The sequence below is a fragment of the Gopherus evgoodei genome, chromosome 7 (genome assembly GCF_007399415.2).
Source record: "Gopherus evgoodei ecotype Sinaloan lineage chromosome 7, rGopEvg1_v1.p, whole genome shotgun sequence".
In the NCBI taxonomy this organism is placed as follows: Eukaryota; Metazoa; Chordata; order Testudines; family Testudinidae; genus Gopherus; species Gopherus evgoodei.
Window position 1 is genome coordinate 28,574,646 of NC_044328.1, and position 25,663 is coordinate 28,600,308.

The 25,663-nt window shown below is 42.0% G+C and overlaps 1 protein-coding gene across 3 annotated transcripts in view; it reads left to right on the forward strand.

Annotated features, from left to right (window-relative positions):
- Positions 1-15,732, forward strand: part of PWWP2B (PWWP domain containing 2B) — a 45,731-nt gene extending 29,999 nt beyond the window's left edge. For all 3 annotated transcript variants that reach the window (XM_030570067.1, XM_030570065.1, XM_030570066.1), the window contains one exon: positions 11,447-15,732. The gene's annotated coding sequence lies outside the window, so the exon portion shown is untranslated. The remainder of the gene's footprint in view (positions 1-11,446) is intronic.
- Positions 15,733-25,663: the final 9,931 nt, after the last annotated feature.

The following is a 25,663-nucleotide window of genomic DNA, read 5'->3' on the forward strand; positions in this document are numbered from 1 at the left end:
CATGCTGTGGAAAAGTTTTGAGCCCCTGCTGTAGAATATTCAAGTGGGTTGCATGCTCCAAGTGCTCAGAGGGGCACTGTTAGCAAACTGGAGCTATCTGCTTACAAGAATTTACAAGTTCAGCTGCTGAAGGAGATTATAAAACTGAAAGGCTTAATGATGCTCCTAGGACATGCAGCAAGCTGTTTTTACTCCAGACTAAGCAGATAATGGCACCATTTGGAGCTGGTGAATTTGCAAAGCTACAGAGAAAAGAGCTGGCAAAGTGTTGCCAGCAAAGTTTGTCAACTAGAGGCCAGCTAGCTGTGCAAGGACTCCTGTGCCTTGGGAACTTTAGCCAGTTCGGTCTGGATAAGGGTGCTGACAAGGTCTGCTGGAGAAGCTGTCGGAGACCGTGGCTTGCTCAGCAAGCCAATGAGTGCAGAGTAGGAATTAACTGTATAGTTGGCCAGTGCAGTTTGTAAACTGAGCCAGCAGACGAGCTCGATGCTTAAGAGTGTGATCAATTCTGTAGGACCAACATACTCTACAACTCTTCTGCTGAGTTCTGATGTTCTGACTGTCACTCAGATTCTGCAAACCTTGCTGCAGGGAGGGAGGGCAAATGTATCCATTCTCCAGATAACCAAGAGTTTTGTTTAATGAGGATTCTGGTAATCAGTTTGAGACAGCAGTTCAAGGAATTTATAAATTTAGTTGGCAAAGTTTGTGACAGCTGTAAATTGCACAAGTCAAATTTCTGCAGACTTTCCTTTAGACATTTACATTAAAATCCAAGTGCAGATACCAGATATGTAAGATGGAGAGAGAAACCTCATTTAGTTTTGTTTGTTTTCACTTGTGTAATGATTGCAGCAAGTGAAGTGAGCTGTATTATGGGATCCCAGGTACAGAAATTGCTGCAGAACTATGTTTTGAGGTGGGACTTGTGTTGAGTGGCCTTGGAAAATAAGAGAGATGAGGCCATTCCAAAAGGAGTCCTATTATCTATGAGCGCCCTGCAGTAAGGGTCAAATACTCATTTTTATGCCTCTTACTTTCCAGGTGTCTGCTTAAATATTGCACTAAAAACACTTGTCAAGTCACACCTCAAAGTGAATGCTGTACAAGTGAGCAATATAAATAACTTTAAAAGCAGCAAAGAGTCCTGTGGCACCTTATAGACTAACAGACATTTTGGAGCATGAGCTTTAGTGGGTGAATACCCACTTCGTCAGATGCATTCACCCACGAAAGCTCATGCTCCAAAACGTCTGTTAGTCTATAAGGTGCCACAGGACTCTGCTGCTTTTACAGATCCAGACTAACACAGCAACCCCTCTGATACATAAATAACTTTTTTATATTTTATTTATTTATTTATTTACCACTCTAGAACCAACTCTGTGGATACTTTGCTTGCTATCTGTTGGGGAAGAAGAGAAGAGATTTGGATATGTGGTATTAAAAATAGAAATGTTAAGCCTACTCCAGGTGCTGTCACATGGGACTTGATTGTGAAGGGATGGAGTTTAGTACAGAAATGCATAGATAATTTCCACACTTGTGTGGCACATTGATAGTAGTCTGGTTGTTTGTTTGTTTTTTGTGGTTATTTTTAACATTGATGCAAGATTTCTTTAATTGCCAGTTTTTAACTTGGCATGTATTGGAACAGAATGATTTAAAGATTTTTTGTTTGTTTGTTTGTTTGTTTCATTAGGCAATGGCTGTTTGCAAGTCTCCTAATCTCCTTCTTTGTCTTTTCCACACAAGTGCCCATAACTGACATTGTGACAGGATTACTAATATCATTAAGGGACAATGCCTGCCTGCATCAATCCCTAAAACCAGAGTGACTGATCTGGTACCTGTTTTTTTTGTTTGTTGTTTTTAAACAACAAAAAGAAGCCAGTAATAAAAAGTAGATTAGAATGTGCCACTTATATTTCGACTTTCAACGTGTGCCTTCATTTTGCACCTTTCAGTTTTAAGTGTGTGTATATGAGCTTTTCCTATGAAAACATACTTTAATCTATTGTTGCATTAACTTGTTACGTAGATCTCTGTTTCTCATTCTTGATGCTTGAAAAATCATTCCCACAATCAAGTCATAAGACACTTCGCATAGTAAGTCAGAGTGGAGCTTCAGCTATCAATTTCTGGAGAATTTATGCTTTTACAAAATAAAACAAAACAAAAATAACTAGCCTTTTAACCAATGGAAATTATCTTTCCACGTCTGCAGAGGTCTTAGCTGGCAGCAGTATGGAATTCTGCTCTGGCAGCAGTGAAACGTTAAATAATCCCATCACTCTCACGCTGCTGCTCTCTTCCGTGATTTTCTTGTCAGACCATTAGAGTGTTCTGAATAACAGTGTCGTAGGTTGGCATCTTAGCGTACCCCATCCTGGGACCCTGCAGGCACCCCACCCTTCTCAGGATTTCTCAAGAATACTTCTCCAACACGGAATGGGATATGCAGTGGGTTAAGTTATTAAGGTGGACCCCCTCAAATAACAAAATAAAGTTCAATACCATAACGCTAAATGTTCTGGCTCTGCCATCTTCTATGACTCTAGGCCAGGGGTAGGCAACCTATGGCACGTGTGCCAAAGGCAGCATATGAGCTGATTTTTCAGTGGCAGTCACACTGCCTAGGTCCTGGCCACCAGTCCTGGGGAGCTCTGCATTTTAATTTAATTTTAAATGACGCTTCTTAAACGTTTTTAAAAACCTTATTTGCTTTACATACAACAATAGTTTAGTTATAGAAAGAGAACCTCTAAAAACATTAAAATGTATTACTGGCATGCGATTGAGTAAATGAAAACTCAGCACAGCACTTGTGAAAGGTTGCTGACCCCTGTTCTACTTTATTCATCACTCTCAGTTGTTCGCTTCAGATAGGGGGGCTCTCCAGCTTCCTTCTGGAGTCTCCTATTAGAGTTCTAAAGCTTCAAATGAAGCAAGAACATAAACAAAATCTGCTTTGTAAAGGTCTTGCATCTCTCCTGGCACTCTGCCCTTTGTGCAGGCCATAGGGGTCCTCCCTGGGCCTTCCTCTTGCTCTGGAGTCTTTCTCCACTGTCTCGGCCTCTTGACTTCTGCCGATCTCCCAGGGAACAGGCAGTGAGAGCCTCCTGTCTGTGCTCTTTTCCCCTCTCCTAACAGATTCTCAGGCCTAACTAGCCCAGCCCCTGCCCACAGGGCCCAGGTACTGCCTTACACCCAAGCTGGAGCTTAGCTGGCAGTCACAAGTGCACTGACCTCTTCCTTGTTTAAAGGGCCAATGCTACCCTGTGACAGGTAGGCTTGTGGTAAGGGGAAACTCTTCAAGTTCTGAATTAAATAACAAATGTGGGAAGATACTGAAGTCCCCCATGCAGTTTCTTCGTCTGGTATGATATGTGGCCTATGTAAGTGAACATAATGGGTCATCATCACTAGGGCAAAAGAGTAATAAATTCTCTCTGGCAGCTTAGCCCGGAGCCTTTCCGGCACAGATGCTGTCAGTTGCCTTGAATTAGTCTAGTAACTGTCTGTCTGGTCGCTAGTCACTCATGTATTTTTCCAGAATGGAGGACCAGTATCTTTTTTTACTGAACTTTTCGAAAAGTTCATTACTATTCTGAAGGAATGAACTCTTCCAAGTGGTTTAACAGTTCCCTTAGTGCACGTTGGATTGTGCTAAATACTAAGTCTGTTTCCTGTGTAAACTACCTAGTTGAGGGGAATGAAGTGTAGTGATGTTATTTGTTTGACTCGTGAGTAAGATAACCTGTTACATCTACATACCTGGCCAATTTACTGGGAAGTGTGCCTTCTTCTAGGTCCAGAACAACATGATGTGCTGGGGTGCAAGCATGGGGGTCTGAGAAGCCTCAGTTCCTCTTTGCTTTTTATTGTAAAGTGAACCTTTTTCAAAGAATAAAAAAACCTGTGAAACTATATTTCATAAATAACTAGTCAAGATGATGAGTTAATGCTTATGAAGGTATATCTACCAGCCCTTCCAAGCAGGCTGCAGATTGCTGCATTGATATTTGGAGACTGTTCCAAAAACATGGTGTTCATGGCTAGTAAGGCTGCTGAGGCAATGCAATAAATTCATGATGCTTCCATCTTCTGTTTAGATCTTCCTCTGGCCACTTCTAACAATAGCTCTTGACATATTTGTTCTTTCTGCGCACATGCTCCCACCCCATCCCCCGAAGTTTTCCTTTGATAAGGATTTTTCCCTCCCCCACCCTTTTTATTTCTGTTTGAGAAGCTCAGTCTAGGGAATCTTGTTGCTGAAAGGGGAAGAGAGAACTGCCTGGAGGGAAAACTTCTCACTCTCTTCTGGTCTCTAGGTGAGCACGATACTCTTTTTATTTCAGCTGGGACTTGCAGGAAATGGTTGGGTGGTTTTACTTCACCCCAGTCAGAGTTGTAGGAAGAAGCAAGAATTGAATAAGCCTCTGAGCTTTGTGCTGGGGCCTCCTTCCCATCCCTTACAAGGCGGAGGGAGATCTGGACTAAATGGATTTGGCAAGGCTAAGAGTTTACTCAGTAGTTGTTCATCAGCTGAATGATGGATGGAAAATATCCCTCAAAAGTAAACTTCTGGGGGAAAGGAGCAGGCAGTCTTACAACAGAACAGGTGATCCCTTTGGTATGCTGTTTTCAATGAGGAAGATATTTGGAGCAGCACAAGAGAGAAGAAACCACTCAGTAACTTTTCTAACTGGTCTCAGTGATGGGTATGCACTTCAGCACCCCTTTAATGCTAATAATCCAGGAAGCATCTTCAGCCTGCCCTTCTCCATGAAAGGGAGAATCCTAAGATTTCAGTTCTGAGGCTTCAGAATGAATCTTAGGGATACAGTATTCTCAGTTGACCACTTTGCACTGGTTTTTAAACAATTAAGCCTCTTAGGCTCCAGCCAGACTAGGAATAAATCAAGAATATCTCTTAAAAAATATCTTCCTTCTGGGCCCAGAGGGATTAATCCTTTTGATCCGTGCTCTAAATGATGTGCTATACCAATTGCCTTCCCTAACAACAAAGTGGAGGCTAAATAGCGGGTATATGAAATTCTGTAGGTTTCAGTGGGAGGGGAAATATCTCATGATCTAGATAAAGGACTAAAAGCAGATTCAGCAGTAACTGTGCTAATTATAGATCTCAGTTAGTCCCTCTAAAAGGACTACTCTCCTGCTTCTAGCCACATAACTGCTCCATTATGGGCAGAGAGAACTTGTTCTCAGGTGAAATGTTGAGCCTGGGCATCCACAGGCACAAGTCCTATCAACATGAGGGAAAATTAACACTCCCGCATTGTTGGCCATAGTGGAAGCTCTAGTGTAGATTGATCTGGGTGCTGTCACTCCTCCCCAAGCACCATATCTTCCAATCATGCTTGAAATGGGCCGCCTTGGCATTTGAAATGCTGGCAACAGGCTGCCTATATTGGGACTTCCAGTGTTTCAGCCCTGGTGTGTGGGATGGGAGTAGGGGTGGGACTTTAGCTATGAGGGAAGCGCCAGTTTCATTCTCAGGGCTTCCTGCGTAGCTCAAGCCCTGGCATTCCTGCACCTGCTGAAGCCGAGAGCAGAGCTGTGGGAAGCCCTGAGCCCCATCACTCCCCCCAGGTCTAGAGCCCTGGTGATCCCTGGTGGACTGAAGTCCTCAGCCCCTGACCTGGAGCTCTGGTGCCCTGAGGGTCTGAAGCCACAGATCCCCTCCCCCCCCCCCCCACACACACACCTGGCAGCTGCAGCCACTTTTTCTTCTCTCTCTTTCTCCCCCCCACTTTCCTCCCTCAAAAAAAATGTGCCTGAAGTCTGTAATCTTCTTCACAGTTACAGAACATTTCAGAGTTATAGACAACCTCCATTCCCGAGGTGTCGCTAACTGTGAGTGCTACTGTATTTGTATTAAAAATATGCTTGATGAACTTGGAGTAAACATTAGGAAGAAAGATCCTGTGCATCCTTTCACTGAGGAAACATCTTGGGGAGTGGGGTTTTATGAAAAATTGGATCCTTGTTCCTGTGAAGCCAGCCAGCTCTGCAACAGACTGAACTTTGGGGAGGCGGTACTTTAATAACTATTAAGTGTAGACCCAGGTTTGTGTGTTATGATTTTGTTTTGTATTGGAACCATTTGTTTCCACTATTTTGTTTCTAGTTAATTCTCCATTGTTTCTTACATAAACACATTTTTAAAAAAAAATTAGACATGCTCACGAGTGCTGTGATTTTACTGGAGCAGTGATTTAAGATAACAGTAAACTGGGGACACAGCTTATTTATTTTTAAGGACAGAGGAGCAGGGATTAGTTAGAGTAACCAGTGATGGCCTGGACATCACATGGGAATGATTAAGAGGGGCTCAGGGACCTACTGCTAGCCTGTAAGTCAAAGACAAGGCTGGCATAGCCCAGAGGAGAGTGCTTGAGGTAACAGGCTGGTGGCATTAGGGAGTTTACACCCAGCATTGTGAGCAAGACTACCTATCATAAGAGGCACGGGGCTAACACAATGATTTCCAGTCCTGGATGCCTCAAGAACAGTCACATGGACCTCTTGTTATATTGGAATCCAGTCCTTTGATTGGATCCATGCAAGCAGCCCCTCTGCTCATGCCTACAGAGACATGCCCATGCAGGTCTGATTATCAGATTGAAGTTTGTCTTTGCAGGAATTGACTTGTGAGAAGTACAAATTTTAGGTGTAAATTGAACAGCCTTTACATAAAGTGTAACTCTGTGTTTCCAACTCTCATGATATTTGTTGTCTGTCTCAAAGCCCCGGCTCTTAGAATCAAGTGACTCTGCTTCAATTTATTTTAAAAAAAAGTAGCCCTTGTGATTGTGGAGAAAATCTTGAAAATGTCAACAGTGTGTACCCTAAAGGCTAAAAACCCAGTGAACAGAAAGAATCCAATGAGTTTTTTTTCTTTAGTCACTATTTTTAAGCAAATCTAATTATTTTATTTTGAGGGTTGAAGAATGAGTTTTTTTCAGTGCTTGAGGTTGGCAATACTGAACTTTTCTCCGATAATGACCCACGATGTCTAAATTAGCATGAAACATGGTAAATTTATTGCTACTTTGTGTTTGGTTGAAGTCTGAAAAATCTTTCCTCTTGGTTCATTTTATTATCTTGCTTTATAAGCTATTGATATTTTCCAGTGCACACCTGATGAATCAAAAGAGGAAAAGAGTGACCCACAACCTTACGGCTAGTATTTTTGACCCACACTAGTGGTGTGTTTTTTTTGTTTAAAGGTTTCCCTGCTCTATCAAAGTGGACTAATAGTTCATCACTTTCTGAAAAATCTGTCTTCCTGAAAATCAGTTCATCTTAAATTGTCTTTAGTGATTGAGTGCCCATCTTGTTGCTTAATAAAATCTTGGCCTTTAAATATTAGTGCTAATTTTAAGTTTTGGATTCCATCCAGCTATGTGGTATCTGATATTTCTTTGTGAAGTAGAATTAGTGTGAGGAATGGTGTCTTTTCTTAAGGCATCAAAGTATATAGTATATTAAAATGCCAAATTACTTCTGAGAACATAATGCTGACCCAACTACTGTGTTTGACTTTTTCCCTCGGGAGAAATGTCTTAAGCAGGTTTAATAACACAGTGGTGTAACATCCACCACCCAGACGCAAGGCAGGACTGGACTAAGCAGAAGACAGAGTGCCACATTTAAATCATGAGTGTATGTTTTACTTTTATCAAGGGAACTTATATAGCTGTAGCAGATACAAAATGGCTAGATACAACAAGCCTGCAACAGGATTCACCAGCTGCATTAAGTGGGCAGGGGGGCTGAAACTTGGGGTGCTACAACACTTGCTCACCTGAAGTGGTTTCCATCATATACAGGGTTTACAGTTTGGTTCAATGGCTCTCAGGACCCCCACTATATAAATTGTTCCAGCATCCCTGTAAGCAGGGCTATTTTTTGCCTTCCTCTTCCTCTGCCACCTGGATTGTTCCAAACACTTCTAGCTGTAGTCCTAGCCACTGACCATGCTGCCTCTCATGCTGTTGACCTGAATCAATGAATCCATAATATGTAAATCATAGAGGACTTAGCAATTTCCAGAATCTCAAACGTCTCTTTAAATTTCAGTTTTATTTTGAGGTATTGTATGGTACTAGCCTACTGAAGCTTGAGAATAACCAGGTAAGCCTCTCTTCATTCATCTAATAAATATTCCTTCATTAGTCAAATGATCTGCACTTGAAAACTGCTGAATCTATCTGGTAGTCTATTTAAAACAGCCTTCTGTGCTCTCTTACTTTTAAGAAGGGTCATCTTTCTATTTGAGCCATGAGCGCCTATATTTAAAGTTATTAGGTGCTGGCTTGTAGTGGCACCAGAACTGTAGGTTGATGTGAAGAGCATCACCTTTAGGGACACAGTGTTTTTATCAAAGCTGTTGTAAAAGCCAACTTGCCGTTAGGCCAGTCCTACCAAATTTCTGTTGTGAGAAGATAGTCTTTGATCTTGGTCTTGGAGCAATTTCATTAAAGAACGCATAGGGTAGTCTGAGTTTATATAAACATTCAGTGAAAAGAAAAGGTGGGATGGGAGAAAACAGTTGTTGTCATAAGATTAAATCTTCTGACAAAACTATCTAGGTTTTTGTGGGTTTTGTTAGTAATGCTTCAAAAATTCAAACCAGAAATTGTCAATTGCTATGTGCTTAATATTCCTCCCATGCCACAAAATAACTAAGTTGTTTTATGAGCTTAGTTTGGGAATGTACAGTCTGAACAAGTTTTCAGAATTATTTCTTTAAGGCAAGCAGTAAATGCTGAAATGATGTAGGTATCTTTCAAAATTCCACCTGTTGTGTTTTTGTGTTTCAAAGGTGCAAATCACACATTGCAGATAACTTCCAGGCCCCAATGTGCTTGATAAAATAATTGTTTTCAATCAGTTTGTGTTTGGGTTTTTTTGAGGCTCTTCTTTGAAGTAGCTGAGTTTTGAAAGTGTGCAAGAAATTTCTGAATTAGAGACTTTGCTGCATTATAAAGGTGCTTTAGCATAAGAGTTTCATAGGAATGTCCAAGGAAGTGACTTAGACAAATTTCCTGTCACTAATAAGATTGTAAAGTATTAAAATACTGAATTTCTGGCTTTTTATCATGTTTAAGGGCGGTGGGTTTTTTTTTTGTTTTTGTTTTTGTTTTGTTTTTGCTTTTCAATCACCTTGGACAAGGACAGGCAGGTCGGTTTCACTTTTAGTTTCTTGTGCTGACAGGAAGGAGACTTTTTTAGCAGTGCAGGGAAATGTGAATGTTGGAATTGACTTATTTAAATCATTTGTATAGTGGATTTTTCTTCTCATAATTCAACTTTTAGACTTCGAGGGTTTTCTAAAAAAGGGTCTTTTATCCTTAACCATAGTATTACATTTTTCTGTTATTCATCAGAAAAGTAAATGTGAGGCCCAAAAATCCTAGATCCTGACTCCGTATGCTGACAGTATTAATGTGAGAGTTAGGACTGATCATGGATTTTAGTGCTAGGCCATGATTGAATTGCTTCTGAAGTTCATTTGTGGTGACCTGTTTTCTCTAGAGGAAAATGTTAAAAACTTGATGATGACCTCAGTGTTTTCAGCCACTCTTCTGTCAACAAGATGTCCTGACTTGCACTGCTCAGTCACTATTCTTAACCAGTTTTACTCCAGTCAGCCTTCAAGATAAACGGAAGGGTGTGTGTTAAATATATATGCAAATGTTTAAGGCCATTGATCACGCCAAGGTACTACAGCACAATTTCAGTACTTTTTGCACAGCAGAGTTAATAACAGAATGGCAGGCATAAGTTGCAAGGACTTCTAGGTAAAATCTTAACCTTCTAATGTTGCCTCTTTCTTTAAACAAGCAAACCCTCTCACTGATCCGGCCTTCTGCCCAAGACTACTGCAGGCCAGATGCCAGGGTCCACAATCTTACTTTCTGCCTAATAATCTTAGCACATACTGTTCATGTCAGAGTGGGAGGAATGCAGGATTTTGAATGTTGTGACTTCATTACATATTAGTAGCGGAAAGCCGATGCTGTTGCTGTAAGTGTAGTACTTGGACCAAATAACCCATCTGTTCAGTCTTCCTCAGACAACCAATCAAACTGCTACATGCAAATTATCTGAATAAGGGTGGTGATGGGTTATTACCTCTGATGTGATGGTGGCCTCGGATTCTTGGCATGATATAAATACATGCCTTGTGTGACGTGTGTAATTTGTAAAGTCGAAATGGCTAAGAATTTAAAAATGGGCTGGTAACAGACTGAATCCCAGTGATGCTTGAACCTGGTGATATTCTGAACAAAAAAAACCTCTCAGCCGTGTTCGTAGCTGTTTCATCACTTCACACTGATTCCACAAACATTCTAGGCTTCAGAGCGAAACATAGAAACAGTCCTGGAATCTTCTTATATTTGTGATTTGCATTTAAAGAGAAACTAAGTGTTCCACTATAGTCCTTTGAGGTAACCAGGTAATAAGAGCTTCTGGGGCTCTTAGCCTAACTTTAAAAGGCCAATAAAATAGGTACATATCACAACTATTAGAGATTACTGTAGTTAGGTATGAATAACTTCTTCTGCTTAGAGGTATGGATTGGACTATCAGGAGTGTTAATGACTCTTGTTGGTATCCTGCAAGAATGATGTGAGAAGAATACTCTGTACAAATCTGGTTTGACAGCAATATCTCACAATCATCTCAGGTCTCTACCTGTTTCAACCCTTAAGTTGAAATGAAATGTACTAATTTCAGTTTTTTCATTTCCATCTGAGCAGTGTGTGGTTGGCTGGAAGGAAACATCTCTTGCTTTTTTTCTTTTTTCTTTTTTCTTTTATCAGAAATGTACATTTCTGCCTGAAAACTCAGATGTTAAACATGCATCAGCTAATTTAAACAGCCGCAATTCCTTACTCCAAGCTTTAAAAGAGTTAAAGGGGTTAGATTCCATGAAAAACCTTTTTTTCCTATTTATTTATTTATTTATTATTTATTTATTTATTTGAGAAGTACAGGTCACAAGGGGAAAAAATGGACTATAAGAATCTTAAAAATTTCTCATAGGTCTTTTCCTATACTGGACTCTAGTTAACTTAAAATATTCCTACACCAAAAAGTGAATTTTTTAAGATTTATGTACTAAGCTAGCCAACTATCACATTCTATTTTTTATCATTAAAATGACAACTCCATTCTTCAAAAAAATATTTCAGAGCTATTGTTGCTTGCTTCCAACTTTTAGATCCGTGAATTCAAGGAGGCTGTTATTAAACTGTAGTTGCTATGTCTTTAGTTTGCCATGCAAATTTAGACCACAAGAGTTGCAGGTTATATTTGGATGAAGTAAAGGAGAGTGAGCCTCTCACAGCTAATATTGGTCAGTTCTGTGCCACTTGCAATAACCTCTCCCTCTTTCACTTTCTTCAAGGTAACAGAAGATAAGAGCACAGCTGTTCTCCTAGAGTTTCATGAAGTCTGTAAACATCCTGACATGCTCCCCAGGAGAATCTTGAGGTTGCCATGCAGATGACAGCAGGATGAGTTTCCTTGTCAGATTGCACTGCTTATCTGTGAAGGGTGACGGGCACCTGGACTGGAGTTAGGAGACCCTTCTGGTGCGAGGCTGACAGGAAAGTCTTAAGGATATCTAACCGAAAACAAGGGAATTGACAAGTAAAGCAGTGAACTAGGAGAATAGTGAATACCACAACTTGGAATATATTTATTACTTAAAACTAGCTACTCTTGATAAAATCCCAAAAAATTATTGCTGCTGCTTATTTTACTTACAGATTTCACACACTTGTTAATTTTAAAGCTACAAAACTTTTACTATATACTGTATTCTAAAAAATGTAATTGGAGCAGGACATGCAATAGAATGAAATCAGTGTAGTGTCTTAAGTACAATGGACTCACATTTGTGTCAATTAAAACTTGGAAAATGTGCAACACAATTATGTGGCCATTATTGTGCACACTTTAAAGCTTTTCAAAGATGTTTACTGCAGAGCTGAGATAATCAGTTAAGAACACTGTGATTTCAAGCACATAAACAAGCAATTAACTAGTAATTCAGATTGTGAGGTATTCTAAATTAATCTGTGCTTCTTTCAGTCATCTCTACCCATATCCTGTACATCCTAAATACATTCATCCTAAATGCACTGAGGTGGATATTAACCTATTGCAGTTCATTAATGAAATTAGTCTTGCATTCAGACTTTTTTTCTATTCAACCAGTGTAGCTTGTGGCCCATTGAGAATACATACTGATTGATAGGGAAAGGATTTTTCCACACTTAACATTGCAGATAGTTACTAATGCTCTTTTTGAAATGTTTACAACATTAAAGAATGAGAGCCAATTTAAAAACAAACTGAATTACACTGAAGTTTGGGAGGTTTTCAGTATCCCTTTAAAAATAGCTTGGATCTTCCTTTTGTGTAACTTAAAAAAACCCCAATAGCTTGAGTATCTAGTGACATATATCTGTGATACTCATTTTAGTAATGGGGAGGAGAGTTCAAAATTTCCTAATACAGTTAATGTGGCTTGTATGTACTAGAATGAAACTAAGTGAAGTGTCATTACAACATATGCTATTTTGTTTTTTCCTAAAACCTTAATCCATTTCCCCTTACCAAAAATAAAAAAATACAGTTAAGTTTGCTAACCCAGAAATATTAGTGGAAAGAGACAAATAAAAGCTCCTGGGTTTTTTGGCTCCCATTGATTCTTTAAAAATGTGATTTTTTCCAATGGCCAGTATTAAAGGGGCTAAATTTTAAAACCTTTTCAAAAAGAAATCCATTGTACATAAACAATATGAGCACCATAGATATAGTGAAGTAGACACACGTCTGAAAATGTAAAAAGTTAGTTTTACTTTTATATATGCTGTTACTCTGAATTTCACTTATTCAGACAATGGAAGTGAACTAGTCATCTGTACTAGTGTGGTCAGTTTCTAATTTAATTCTAATTTAGCCCACAAAAGCTTATGCTGAAATAAATTTGTTAGTCTTTAAGGTGCCACAAGTGCTCCTGTTCTTTTAAATTTAACTATATTTTCCTTAACCAAATACTGTTTTGTAAGAGAGTGGCAGGTGTGTGTTTGTGTATGTGTGTTTGTGTGTGAAAAGTGTGTGGTTTTTTAATTGTTTTTAAAAACTTCAGCTAGACTTAAATATGATGCCAAGAGTCAGTTTTTTCCAAACTGAAATCAGTAAGTCATTTATAGACAAACACTTCCCATTAACAAATTCTTAATGATAAAAAAATGTAGTAAAGAATAACTTAAAGTAGCATTGATTTAAATAGAGATGCTTTAATGGGTAAATAGCTAAGTGCAGATCTTTTCAAACTATTTTAGATTACTCTCTCAATGTGTCCCAACCTCCATTTGGTTTGGAATTCTAGTACTTGTTTCATCCACAGATAACTACATTAGGTGCAAATTTATGGGATTGGCTTTTACAAAGCTAGAATCGCCTATTAGCAAAGAGGGTGGGGTATGGGTGAGAGATCAAAGCTGCTTCCTCTTACCTTACATTTTTAATTTTTGAACAGAGACTGTGTGTATTTTTTTGCTGAGATTATAAAATACTTAATATTCGAAAGAAATTTTCCCCAACAAACTGTTGTGACCACGAGCCATAGAATCTTAATATGCAAACTAAGACGCAACACTGAGCAGAGACTCTTGCAAGGTCCAATTCCGGCTACCCCAAAATGGTGCAAGAGGATAGCTGCGTATGAAGAAAGGAAAGTGTTTCTGCACATTGTATAATTGCATGTCAAAGCAGTTGTACTTGTCTGTTTATTTAACGTCCCCATCTTGGGAGATGAGGTAGACTGCTTGGCTTCTAGGTTAAACACTCTTCTCCTCCCCTTGCCCCTTTCTTCTTCACAGGCTTGTGTGTGTGGAGTTTTCTAGCGCTGCATTTAAGGCTGACTTTGTGTAGCGGTCATCTACTGTCTGCTCACACAGTTCCTCTTGATCCTATTGCACGTCATCCAGAATGTGGTGTAGAGCTTTTGGGCTGTAGCATTGCAGCAGTTAACTATAGGGAAGTTTTAAAATAACATGTTTTTATGAACAGACAAGTTCAAATAAAATGTCTTTTCCAGTCTGTAATAGTATGTTAAGGGCTGTTTCTACCTGCCTTTCTGGACATGTAAAGGGAGCACTCGCTTGCTATGAGTAATGCCAAGAATAGGTGAGTAATTTCTTGCTGTCTGCAAAACTTCTCATGAAAGCACATGAGACCAGAAATACACAGGTATAAGCATGCTAACTAAGGCTGGTACTACTTTCACAGACTTCACTCAAAATGTGATTCCCTGCCCCTCCCCTCCCCCAGCAGATAGTCAGTCTCCACTGCGGGTGGGGGGCAGTGATACTTAAACCAGTGTTTTGCTTTGGATTTGTGATGGTGCTGTGTATGAATACAGAGAACCTGAAATAGCCAATAGTTAGAGAAGTGATTTAAGATAAATGTAGTATCTGTTCTTCCTCAACAGCTGAAATGGTCCCCTGGGTAGAGGGCCTAAACTAAGTAGAATTTTGAAATTGGGACGTGGAGTAGGAGCCTGCTCTATTTTCCTGCTCCCCTTTCCCTCCCCCTCCCCCATGCAATGACCTAGCATTGCAGTGCATCTCCAGGAACAGTGTGTGTGCACACTCCCTCCCAAAAAGCCTGATGTGTGCACCGTTTAATGGTATCTTCTGCCTGGCCTGGATAAGGCACCAATCTTCACACAGAGTTGAGTGCATGTGACTTACACAGCGCTTCTGAAATTGTTAGGCCATTTTAAAATTAAGATGGCCTTGTAGCATTTCCATTTCCTTCTGTAAGTACAGGCAGATGTAATTAGCAGTCCTTCCAATCTCCTGGTAAATCCTCAGTATTGGTTCCCGCTCCAGGTGGATGGCTTGGTTTCTTACTGTTGTCCTCCATGTGCCACATGTGAAGGGCTCTATCTCTTTGATTTTTGCCTATTGTAGCTTTTGCCCATGTGACGTTAAAGAGGTAGCCTGGCATACACCTACAATAATGCAAATGGTCCATGAATAAAGCAGAGCAGGTGAAAGCTCAACATTGTGCATGACGGTACTTGAATTTTGCAACTTTATATTGAATTTAGCCATAATGTGTTTCCACATACATACGAAAAAAAAACAACCCAACCCCTGGCAAGTTGTGTTTAGAGTTGCATGACTACATCAAGCAGAAAAGTCATTTCATTTGCCAAATGCACAATTCCAGGAAGCAGAACTTGGTGTTTTTAAACCTTTCAAGGCTTGCTACAGTGATACTAGAAGAGGATCAGATGTATTCTAGCATACCAGCCTTTGCAAACAATATTCCAGCCAAAGCTCAACTTGGAATCTACATGTGGGAAACTGAAGAAGCTGGCTCAGTTGGCCTGACTAAAAAGATCCATCCTGCAATTTCCGTGCAGCCTGGTGCTAAAATCTAGTGCAAGATTTACCAAATTTGGAAAAAAAATTTTGCCGGCCGCTGTGCAAGTATTGAATAATGCTGTTCACAGTAGGCTAAGTGACAGATGCAGAAGAATAAACCCAGAGAATGAACCTCTATATGATGCTGAAGTGAAATTTATTCACCTGAACAAAAATTTTCCTGCAACAGAAGTACTGAGCACTTTAAAATTCATTGAAATTTGTTTAAAGTAATATGTAGCTTAGCATTTGGGTCTTGGATTTTTTTAATTTTTATTTATTTATTTTAAGATAAAGCCCCATTAGGCTAAAAGCTGAATGGAAATTCTCCAGATATATCAAATATTTGCTATAATTTTCTTAAAATATTTTTAATGCTAGCCACTGAAGTGTGCTTATGCAATTGTGTTCTGTGAAATTCCATATTTTGCTCCATTTTAAAAAGAGCCCCTTTTTAATTTAAAATTTTATAATTAAAAAAAAAGTTAAATGTATGTCCCAAGTAAACTAGTGACTTCCCTAAAACAGTCTGAACAAATTTTTTTTGCTTTTTTCTAGTAATTGGATTCAATATTTTTCTTACGTTTCTTTAGTATTGTCTTGTCAAATCAATACTAGAGACACATCCATTCTCTGTTTTTGTTTTTCTTAGGAGTCTCAGCCCTACTTCTGTAAGCCTTAAACTGAACAGACCTGTTGACTCAATTTGAATACATTTTGAGTATTTGAAGTTACTCTGACTTCATTCAGGTAAAGGCTAGATCTTTTAAAAACTAAATTTAGACAAACGCTTTTTGAAAAGTTAGACTGTGAAGTTAAAATATCTAATACATAAAATCCAAATTCCTTTTACTGTGTCTAATTTGTAACCATATGCCTCAAATAGTGAGTGGACATTGCAAGACTATGTGGAATTTGTTTACATCTGAGTGTTAAGACTGTGTGTACTGTATCTTGTATAATTCTCAAGTTCCCTTTAGGCTGATGGATCTTTTTTTAAATAGGTCAGATACTAAGCAAACTTGCTGCAGCCCAAAAATAACAGCAGGTGGGTTTTTTTCTTCACACCCACATCAACTCCACTAGGTTGTTTAAAAGAAATCAGCAGTGTAGGTGGCTTAACTTTTAAGTAGTCTGTTGAATCTCTGCATGAAATGTAGCACAGCTCATAAAAAGGTACAGCGTGGTCCTGCAGCAACATGTTTGTCTGCCACAGCTTTGTTACCTCCAAGTTTGAAATGGAAGCAGGGGCTAAAAATTGGTTTCACTCTGTGTAAATTGTGGGCTACTGGACATGTGACAGTGTTACAAATGCTAATCTGGGAACAGGGTGGTAATTTAGAAGTTGGTGGTTTATCTCTGAGTGTTTAGTGGGTTTGTCCAGAAATTGAAACCAATTAATTTGGATAATTTGATACTTTTAGCCAGAGTTAATTTTACAAAAATATTGTATGGGGTGGCAGAGGTTTCCTCCTTCCAGCAAAAGCCGTCTAACGTCTGCCCTGGCCCCTCCTGGATTCGTGAAACCACGGCTGCACTGGATCTGTTGTCAGTAACCCAACCAGGCTGTGACTGCCCTGCTGTTGAGGCCTCCAAGGGTGTGGGGGAATCCATATAAAAGGTCATAAGCCTGAGTCTGTATTACCACCTTGGGTAAATTCCATACAGCTGTGAGAGTGCAGAATGCTGGATACTCCAGCCCCTTCTTACTCCTCCACTCCCTTCCCTGTGCAGACCCCATCTTGAGGAGAACCCTGTACAGGGTCTGGGAAGAGGGTAGAGGATGATGCCATGGAGGCACCTAAATCCTCCTCTGCATGGAAAATCCCTCTAAATGGATTAGGGGAGGTGCTACAATGTAACCCATAATTAGCATGTTTAAGTAGATCAGTGTATACTATAATCCCTGGGTTAATAGAACTGCTGGACTGAATGGCAGGGTGTGTGGAGCTACCAAATTCTATTCTTCAATTAGAACTTTACACTGACTTCGCTAAGTAAAACGAATATGATGAGATGGTGCAATTTTTATCCCAGAATTACTGTTAAACCTTGCCCCATGCAAATGTCCAGTAGTGGATCATGACAAAAATCTTCGCCTTTAATTTATAGTTATTTTTAGTAATGAACAAAAATTCACAGAAGCCATGACCTGTCTGACTTTTGCTGCTGTGGCTCCATGGTTTCCCCCACCTCTGTGGTGGCTGGGAGCTGTGTGGGGTTAAACCTCTGCCCATGGCAGCTGGGAGCTGCAGGGTGATCATATTTCCCAAAGAGAAAGAGGACACCCCCTAGCTGCTCGCTCCTTTGCAGGGGACTCCCTGTTGCTTGTCACTGCTGTTGCTTCCTGTGACTGGAACCCTGCCAGGGCCCCACTGACTGTCAGCTCTAGAGTCCTGCAGTCCCTGGGGCTGAAGCAGAGAATGTCACAGTCGTCTCTGGAAGTCACAGATTCCATGACCTTCGTGACATAAAGGTAGCCTTAATCATAATCCATTAGTATGAAGTACAGTAGGAGCTGAAGTAACAGACAGTTTATACATGGGGATTGCTGTGGTTTATTTTGATTTTAACACGCATGTCCAAAGTCAATGTGGACTCTGTCATTTGGTAGCATTGCTAGGAAATTACTTCTGCCCCATATAAATTGTGTGTGATGATGCTCTTCCTGTTAATGTTGTCACATGAACAGTGTTGATGAGATCAAAAGGACTATCATACAAGGCTGTACTTGGTGAAAAGCTTCAGCATAGCTCCTATGTGTAAAATGGTGGTTAAGAAGTATTTTGCAGGCTGAGCTTAATTAAGTAAATGGCATTCTGCACTTTGCAACCCCAGGCACCTAACAACAAGCTATTGACTACTGATGGGATCACTTTGATCCTCTTAACAAGATTTAAGAAAAAAATCTCTCTTCCCACACTGATGAAGTGGGTTTTAGCCCACAGAAGCTTATGCCCAAATAAATTCGTTAGTCTCTAAGGTGCCACAAGGACTCCTCGTTGTTTTTGCTGATACAGAGTAACGGGGCTACCCCTCTGAAATCTTCCTCCACTGTTTACTTTACAATAAATAAAACCAATACTTTTGGCTCCACAGAGAAACCTAAAGCACTGGCCAGATTCTGATCTGTTATGTTAATAAATAAATCCAGGGTCTGTCTACCACAGATTTACACAGGTGTAATTAAGATCAGTGGATCTTATGGAGCTCTGAGCTTTCACATACTCTCCTCTACAAAAACACCCTTGGTAATGATTTCAGCTGAAAGGCTTGCTGCATAACTGTCTTGGAAAATCTACTCCCAATATTACACTGCTGAATTACAAGCAAAGAGCAGATGATACCAGACAGGATTTAAGTATAGCACTTCTGTTTTCTGTCACCCTGAAGTCTCCTCTGTCAGTGCCAAAAGGACATTGTTTAACACTTGGGGAAATACCTTTCTAGTTGTATTATGTCACAGCAATTTCACTGAAATCTTTCTGCTGTTCTAATTGTTTAACTGAATCGAATAGCATGGGGACCCTGTTGTACTGTAGTTTTATACTTTGTGCTACATTTCAGCAAACACTGATAATTGGTATTGATAAAAATAAAAACAGGATCAACATAGGATAATGAAGGTACTGCCATAATGCCAGTGTCCCTATTTTTTCCTAACAACCTACGCCGTTTCCCAGAGGTATTTCTTCTGTGTTATCTGGGCGTGCAGTGTCTTTGTTGGCCTCTTTCTCCTGCCTGTACAACTTTCCCTACAGATGTTCCCTTTTTGTTTATTTCCCCAGCTTCAGGTCTGACTGCTGCTTACTCCTCTTTCTCTGCAATCATCTTCCTTCTCTATGTGCTGTTCTCTCTCTCTTTTCCTGACCCCTTCTTGGTCTCCTTTATCCCCACCAACATCCCCATTTTAGCTCACTGACTGGCAGGGCTTGGACAGAAGGCTTAAGGACCCCTTCCTTTTGACCTACGGATGGGAGCAGCTATTGTTGCATATCTCAGGCCTTGTCTACACTACAGAGTTGCAGCGCTGGTGAGGGGGTTACAGCGCTGCAACCTAGGTGGTGTACACACTTGCACAGCACGGCCAGCGCTGCAACTCCCTGGTTGCAGCGCTGGCCGTACACCCGGTTGAGCCTCGGGTGTAGGGGATCCAGCGCTGGTCATCAAGTGTAGACACCAGCGTTTTTACTGACCTCCGTGGCATAAGCAGGTATCCCAGCATACCTGAGAAGCCTCTCTGGTAATTATGCAAACTCCACTGCCCTGGGCTCACCTGACCCCTCCTTTAAATGCCCCGGGAATTTTAAAAATCCCCTTCCTGTTTGCTCAGCAAGGCGTGGAGTGCAATCAATCAATCAATCACTCAGCGACCATCCCTCCACGCACCAAATGAGCCCCAGCATGGACCAATGCAGAGCTGCAGGCCCTCATTAGTGTTTTGGGGAGAGGAGGCTGTGCAGGCACAGCTGCGCTCCAGAAGGAGAAATTATGATACCTATGGGCAGATATCACAGTCCTTGATGAGAAGGGGCCATGAACAGGACGCGTTGCAGTGCAGGGTCAAAATTAAAGAGCTGAGGAGTGCTTACTGCAAAGCCCGTGAGGGAAATCGCCGCTCAGGAGCTGCCCCCACAACCTGCCGTTTTTACAAGGAGCTGGATGCCATACGTGGGTGTGACCCCACTGCCAATCCTAGGAGCATGATGGAGAGTTCAGAGCAGGGAGAAGTGGGGGAGGGTGTAGAGGACGGCAACAGTGAGGCTACTGGCGTGGAGGGAGACACCCCGGAGTCCCAGTACACATGCAGCCAGGAGCTCTTCTCAAGCCCGGAGGAGGCTAGCCCGTCGCAGCAGCTGGAAGTTGATGTTGAGGAAGAAGCTGAGGATCGTGCTCGGGGTAAGTAGATGTTTATGTTTTGGGAGAGGAGGATTTTGGTTATGGCTGCCTGCATGCATGCCTAAACGTGGAATAGCCCATTGATTTGCTCTATCACGTCTCTGTAATCTGCCTTGGTAATCTCTTGAAATGTTGCTGCAAGAGCATTTGCAATTTGCTTTCTCAAATTGATCGGGAGAGCCACCGTGGTCCCTATCCCGGTCAGGCTAACTCGTCCGATCCACTGTGCAGCGAGGGGTAGAGGGACCATGGCTGCATACAGGCAAGCTGCATAGGGGCCAGGGCGGTATCCACATTCCTGTAGAAGACCCTCCCTCTCTTCCCAGGTAACACGCAGCAGTGATATGCCTGGCAGTAGGAAACCCTGTTGAGAGTTTAGGGATAATTGAGTGCAGGGCGCCATGTTCGTGTTTCCCCAGCCCATGGCGCTGTGTTTTTAAACCCCCCCACTCCCAGCACGTAGGCAGCCACGCGGTGTGCTCCGATGTTCCCCACCCCCCTCTCCAAGCAGGCATCCAGCACCGCGGTGTGCTCCGGTGTTCCCCACAGCCCCCTCCAAGCAGGCATCCAGCACCGCGGTGTGCTCTGGTGTTCCCCACCCCCCTCTCCAAGCAGGCATCCAGCACCGTGGTTTTCTTTCCGGTGTTCCCCACCCCCCCTCCAAGCAGACATCCAGCACCGCGTTGCTTCCCCCCCCCACCAGCAGGACAGCGTGAATGCGGACCATAGACCACCCCCCCCCAAGCAGCTAGCTCACCACCTTCCTGTTCGCTACTGTCCCCTCTTCAGGACACCAGCTACCTCCTGTATCCATTGCTGATAAACCCCAGTGACCCACTGGTCAATTCCCACTCTCAAGGGGAAATCGGGGCAAAACCACTCACCCCATTGCTCGCCATGACTTAGCTTGCCTGCCCTGTCTGTGTTATGTGAGGTATGTGAGAAGGATGCTACCAAAAGTCTAAAAAGTCCTTCACTGTGTGATAATAAACAATGTAGCCTCTGTGTATTACATGTTTCTATCTCTCTTTTTTCTAGTGACCTTGACTACTGCAGCCGGATCACCGGCCTCACGTAGGTTGCAGAACTTGAGACGGAATCTTAGAAAATCAAAAGAGGAATTGATGAAATCTGTTATGAGCCACTACAACAGAGAAAGTAGGAAGACAGAGGAATGGAGAGAGAAGACCTATGAATGGAGAAAGAGTTTACATGAATGGAGGCAAACAGAAAGCAGGAGAAAGGAATTGTCTTCCAAAAAAACCACAAAGCAGATGATAAGCCTCCTGGCTCGCCAAACTGAGTCTTTCCAGTCTATTGTAGCCATGCAGACAAATATGTACCGTGGTAACCCACAGCCCTCCCAAAGCCCTCTTCCTTGTTCCCCAATATTTCCACAAAACAACTTTCTCCAGCAGCCAGTTCCTTATTATCCTCCTCTGCCTCCAACATCTGTAAGATCACCTACCAGCCCTGAGAACTATAATTCTTACCCTGTTCACTCCACCCCCATTACCCTGCAGCATAGTAATCCTGAATTGCAGCAGACATTGAACAGTGATCAAAATAGGACATATTAAAACCTGAGAATCTACAGTCCACCACCCCAACCCCCTTGCCTGTTATGTACTGTATGTTGAATAAAGTTCTTTTTTTCTATTTCACTACGTTATATTGTTGCTGGAAGTGGTAAATATTATACACCAAGGTAAAGCAAAGCACATCAAATGCATCAAACGTTACTGTTGGCTCTCAGCATCAAATTGCTCCCTTAAAGCATCCCTAATCCTTGAAGCCCTTTCCTGGGCCTCCCTATTAGCCCTGCTCTCTGGCTGAGCAAACTCATCCTCTAGGTGTCGAATCTCGGAGGTCCATTCCTCACTGAATCTTTCACCCTTCCCTTCACAAATATTATGGAGGGTACAGCACGCGGATATAACAGCGGAGATGCTGCTTTCCACCAAATCTAGCTTCCCATAAAGACAGCGCCAGCGTGCTTTCAAACGGCCAAAGGCACACTCCACAGTCATTCTGCACCGGCTCAGCCTGTAGTTGAACTGGTCCTTGCTCCTGTCAAGCTTCCCTGTATACGGTTTCATGAGCCAGGGCATTAAGGGGTAAGCGGGGTCTCCAAGGATCACAGTGGGCATTTCGACGTCCCCTGCTGTGATCTTGCGGTCTGGGAAAAAAGTCCCAGCCCTCAGCCTCCTGAACAGGGAACTGTTCCTAAAGATGCATGCATCGTGCACCTTTCCAGGCCATCCTGAGGAAATGTCAGTGAAACGCCCACGGTGATCCACAAGCGCTTGCAGAACCACGGAGAAATACCCCTTGCGATTAACGTACTCTGATGCCAGGTGGGGTGGTGACAGAAAAGGAATATGCGTCCCATCTATTGCCCCTCCACAGTTAGGGAACCCCATTTCTGCAAAGCCATCCACAATGTCCTGCACGTTCCCAAGAGTCACGGTTCTTCTTAGCAGGGTGCGATTAATGGCTGTGCAAACTTGCATCAGCACCATTCCAACGGTAGACTTTCCCACTCCAAACTGGTTCGCCACCGATCTGAAGCAGTCTGGAGTTGCCAGCTTCCAGCTTGCAATAGCCACCCGCTTCTCCACTGGCAGGGCAGCTCTCAATCTCGTGTCCCTGCGCCGCAGGGTAGGGGCGAGCTCAGCACACTGTGCCATGAAAGTGGCTTTTCTCATCGGAAAGTTCTGCAGCCACTGCTCGTCATCCCAGGATTGCAGGACGATGTGATCCCACCACTGAGTGCTGGTTTCCCGAGCCCAAACGTGCCGGTCCACGGTGCTGAGTACGTCTGTTACTGCCACAAGCAATTTACTGTCTTCACAGTGAGGCGATTCAATATCATCGTCTGACTCCTCACTGTCACTGGCACTCTCACTGGCACTCTCACTCTCACTCTCATTTTGCAGCTGAAGGAATAGCTCCACTGCCAAGCGCGATGTGCTGGCAACATTCATCAATAAGGTCGTCAGCTGCTCAGGATCCGTTTATAACAAAAATCGCAGAAAAAGCGCTGTAGAATCACAATGCCGCCAAACTGCTCGGAATGTGTAGCAAAGCACCACGGGACGTTGGAATAGGAAGCGGAAAGACAATCACACTTCCTTCCCCTTCCCACAAGCCACAGCGCCGAAATGGGACGAGGTGCTCTGTGGGATAGCTGCCCACAATGCACCACTCCCAACAGCGCTGCAAGCGCTGATATATGTGGCCATACTGCAGCGCTGGTTGCTGTCAGTGTGGCCACTCTGCAGCGCTGGCCCTATACAGCTGTACTAACACAGTTGTAACTACCAGTGCTGCAAAACTGTAAGTGTAGACATACCCTCAGCTGCTGATGGAGACAGAGGTGACGCTCCCGTGCTGATCTGCTGAGGGAGCAGCTGAGAGATGGCTGCTGCAGGCACAGCTTTGCGAAGCTCACACAATACACTGGGACCGGGGCTTGTGAGCCCCTAGTTTGACCAGCTATCTCAGACAATGTCAGGTTTTGATAAAACGTGGGAACAGCAGTGCTGCCCTGAAATCCAGGGCAATCCCTTAAAATCGTATTGTCTGACTGTCCCATGTGGATGTGAAACAGTTTGCTTGAAAGCGAAGCTTGGAAACCTTTTTGCAGATACAGACTAACACGGCTGCTGCTCTGAAACTTGGAAACCACTTACACAAGCAGCCCATTACTGCAATGCTTCTTGTAGCAGATTTATACCAGAATGTAGTAAAATAAGACTAGGACAATGTGGTGTTTTTTTTTTGTTTGTTTTTTTAAACAAGCACTTTTTACCTAGCCCTGCAGCAGTGACTTGGTTCAGGGCAGTGTTCATGCTCAGTGTACTGTGGCTCTCCTGAACTTTACTGCTGGCCAGATTAACAACGGTGAACCTCTGCTCAGAGCTGGTGGGAAAGTTTTAGCTGAAATGGTTTTCTGTCGGAATGTGCCTTTTCAACGAAACCAAACTTTTTTTGCAAAATTGTACAGGTTTTCTTTAGGAAAAAATTGGAAAAAGCTTTTGAAAATGTTGAAGTGTCTCATTTTGCCATTTTCAGAACCAAGTTTCAATTTTTATTTCAAAATGGTTTCATTCCAAAACTGACTTTATATAAAAATTTTAAAAAAGGTTGAAATCTAAACAAAATATTTGGAATCAAACAAACAATGTTTTGATTGCAACACAAATTTCTGACAATTTCATTTTGGCTTGAGACAGGATGAACACGTTTCCAAATCTCAATTTTTTCAAAGGATGGAAAATCTCTTTTCTAGCCAGCTCTGCCTCTGATGTCTGTCCTGCTGATGCTGCGTTTTAAAGAGATCATTGCCAACAATGGACTGCAGTCTTCTGTCTTTGGCATGACTCCCTGAAAAGCTGCTGCTAACTGCTGTAATCTCTGTAATGGATCCTGCTTTTGTATTCTAGAAGAATCAGGTTTAAAATATCTTTAGGTATCGCCCCTGAATCAATACTGCACAGATTGCCAAATGCAGACAGTAATACAAATATGAATTTAAAAATAACCCTGAGTTAAAAACCAAATGCTAGTTAGGGTCAAAGCACCTCTAGTTACATAGCAAGTGACCGAGTCCTCATTGTATCTACAGTAACTTCAAACTGCTGGCTTGTCCTACTGGGGTGGGTTAAGAATGGAGTTTCAGCATTATTTCCTTTCACTAGGGACTCAGTTTTCCCAGTGTGGCGATCGTTGTTCATAAAGGGATTTATAGAAGTCACAAGCACCTTGGACTTTGACATAAACTAGGCTGCTGTAAATTAAGCTGATTGGACTTTATACATGTGATGATAAATCTTTGTTCCTTGGCCCTTTAAATTACTGTGGATCATGTGCCCCCACACCCAAATTAAACTTTTCCAGGTGGGTAGGAGTTTTGTTAGTACATCCTACATAGGTTCAGTTTGTCAAGCAAACAAAAAATCTACACACACACTACTTTTATGATCAGTGATTGATCCAGGGGAAGGCAGCATGCTCTGGAGGGATAAATCTGAGTACGAAGTGCCAGTCCTGACTCTGCCACTGCTTTGTTGTGTAGACTTTGGCAAGTCACTTGACTTTGCTATGTTTCCCTACCTCCAAAATGGAGATGATACTTACCCATGTACCTTTTGGAGGTATTGTGGGGACTAATTGATTAGTGTTCCTACAGTGCTGTGAACATACCTCAAAATACTATTTTACTGCATGAATTCTAATGGGTATGTTAAAGATACTGTGAAAAAGTTAGTTCT